This window comes from Eubalaena glacialis, chromosome 16 (genome assembly GCF_028564815.1).
Source record: "Eubalaena glacialis isolate mEubGla1 chromosome 16, mEubGla1.1.hap2.+ XY, whole genome shotgun sequence".
In the NCBI taxonomy this organism is placed as follows: Eukaryota; Metazoa; Chordata; class Mammalia; order Artiodactyla; family Balaenidae; genus Eubalaena; species Eubalaena glacialis.
The window spans coordinates 60,644,368-60,647,407 of NC_083731.1; the positions used below are offsets into that span (position 1 = coordinate 60,644,368).

At 38.6% G+C, this 3,040-nt stretch overlaps 1 pseudogene; it reads right to left on the reverse strand.

Moving 5' to 3' along the window:
* Positions 1 to 855: 855 nt before the first annotated feature.
* On the reverse strand, positions 856 to 1,882 carry LOC133076451 (mesoderm-specific transcript homolog protein-like; annotated as a pseudogene).
* Positions 1,883 to 3,040: the final 1,158 nt, after the last annotated feature.

A 3,040-nucleotide genomic window follows, 5' to 3' on the forward strand; every position in this document is an offset into this window, starting at 1 on the left:
CAATATTCCCTTCCTCTCCACTCTAGCTCAGGAGGGACATGCTTCTAAGCACTGAGGTATGAAGAGTCCAATTGTTATTAGCTGGAAAGACCAGTTCTAACAGCAAATAATGGTAAATCTCCAACACAGATGCTACTGTACTTAATGTCCAGTGGTTTTAGGAAATTCTGTAAATATTTTGGATTTAGTTCAATTTATTCAGAAATAAAACATGTTTAATAATGTTAAACTACTCTGCCAGAGTAAGTGTCTGCTGGTTTAGTATCCTTATAAAAGAAAAAATATATATGTAAAATACATGTAGGTAAATCATAGTCTTAAAGTATACTTAGAATACTGCTTTATTTAAATCAAAATCTAACAAAATGTCTTCAATTAGAAGAAGCTAATGAAACTAAATCCAAAGTTATGACAAAGGAGACTCCCTCTCAGTTAAAGTTGTATTGCTTAGAGAACTTAAAGCCATTCTAGGCAAGGTTAAGGTGGCACCTCCTTATTCTTTACTATACATAATTCCAATCAGGGTTGGGCCAGAAATGAGCATTTCTAAATATAATATTTCAGAAAAGTCCATAGAAGTGTTTCAAAGACTTTTATGCAAAATAATGTCTGTCTGTCTTTCTGTATCGGTGAGTAGTATGCCCATCAGAATTTCCTAATAACACAAAGACAAAGGCAAGTCCATACACCTGATCAGATGTCAAAGGAATGGGAAGTGAACTATTAGGTCACCCATAGAGCTTCTGCTAGCCTTTTAGTATATGCTGTTCACCAGTGTGAGTCAGGTGGACTTTTGTGAGAGAATAGTGTTTGGTGGCCAGGACCTTTTGGGGGCATTTCTTCCTAAGTGGAATACACAACAGATGAGGGACTAGGGGAGGTAATACAGGGAAGCTACTCTTTCCAGCTCAGAAGGAGTTGATGAAGCCCATATATGTATCCAAGAAGCCCATGGGATCCTCTAGCAGTGGATAGTGGCTAATGTGGTCATCCAGAATGACACTGTGGACTGCGGCAGCATTTTCCTGTACAGCTCCAAAATCTCTGGATAGGGATTCACCAGATCCAATGGCCCTTAGATAAAATGAATGGGAATAGATACAATGACAAGAGCTCTCACCCAGCGTCTTCTAAACTTTTCCCTCTGATTGATATACTGCAAGAGACTGTCGATAACCAAGTTCCCGTCACTGTGGCGTATCCCTGCCCACATGTCCCACAGCTCATTCTCAGAGAGTCAGGTGTACAGCCCAAAATCTGAGGAGAGAATACAAAGTTCATCAGTCGTGTGAGGATGGGTGACAGCATGTCTCCATCTTTGAGAAGCTTTTGGAGAAGGAGAAGAAGGTGAGCTTCAAGAAATATACCTCCATTTGACAGACAGAGACTCTTAATGGTAAGCTGACCAGATCTATTCTGCTTGAACCTATAGAGCAGCTCTGAGCAAAGATATCCCCACAGGCATGAGGCAACAAGTTGATCCTACTGTTCTGGAAACCCAGATGCCGCAACAGCGCCTCCACGATGCTGGCCTGCTCAAATATGGAATAGTGATGTGGTCTTGGTTTGTCACTGAAGCCAAAACCTAGGAAATTGAGGACAATCACTCAATGAAACCTGAGGGTCAGACCTTCCCATATCTTGTACCAATCATAGCTGGACATTGTAAAACCATGTAAAAGCACGACTACCTCCGGACTTCAAACCAGACCCACAGAGTCTTGGTAGAAGACGCTCAGTCCCTTTTAGGTAAAAAAAATTGCCTGATGACTTCCATGAGTGAAGAGCAGAGGAAAGCTGGGGGGGGGGGAGGGGGGATGTTCAGATAGGCTGCAAGCAGGGGCATAGCCAATAGCCCCACCTAGACCCACCACTCCCTCATCCTGATTCTGGTAAGACTTGGGCTGCAAGACTCCATGTTTGGGGGACCCCTGTTGCTGCTGTCTTTAAGTGTTTTTATTATTTTTCTAACTTTATTGAGGAATGATTGACATAAAAAAATTGTATATATTTAAAGTGTATAACTTGATGATTTGATATATATATACATTGTGGAATGATTAACAAAATCAAGACAATTAATATGGTCATCACCTCACATAAGTGATGTAGTTAACTATTTTTTCCCTGATTCTTTTGATTTAAAGGAATCTATAGTCATAATACTGAGTCATTGCATAAATAAGTTACCTTGAAGAGAGTCTTTTTTCTTTCTAAATTTAATATTAACAAGCTCAATATCTAGACTGGTAATAAATCCCTTGATTTATCCCATTAAGGTGCATGTCTTTTAATTATGTGTTCTTGTGTAAACTTTATTTCAGCTGTAAGCACTCTTTGGAGAATATTAGTACGTTAGCAAATGTTTGTATTTCTCTAACAGTGCTAGAAGGATGTAAAGCATTTAATGATTTTGATATGGAACCCATATTCATGATGAAAACTAAGACAACGTTTCTCTCCTTTCTACACCAGGGATGGCCTCAGGGGTAATTTTGACTAGAGTTTTTCTCACTAGGGCAGGGAGCTCTATTATTGAGGTATTTTTTGGTTTTTTGTTTTTGTTTTTTTTCCAATTTTGTGAATAAATAGTAGGCACATTCTTTTGGGCTCTCTTAACTCAGTTATGAAACTGATTGCCCATTCCTCTAATATGCTTGGAAATACAAAAAAACACTGAAGCCATTTTCTGCTCATTATGGTTCTATAGAAATACAAAATCACCATGTCTATTGAGCAAAGATACTTTGAACTCTTCCTGAAAGTGAAGGATTAGTTCCTTCTGAAACTTTTATAAGTGCTGTGGCCCTGATATGAAAATTGTTGTTTTAAGTTGGAAGTCACTCAGACTGGCTTATTTTAATAAAAGTCCATCCTGGGAAACAGGCTGCACATAATTGGCAGCAGTTCACCATCCTTTTGGTTGATCTTTGGTTACTTGACCTCCCTAACTTAAAATAATTGAGTCAACAGTCCCTGCTTATCACAATAAATAAACTTTATAATCATTCTTTTATCTTCATATGCTTCATTTAACACA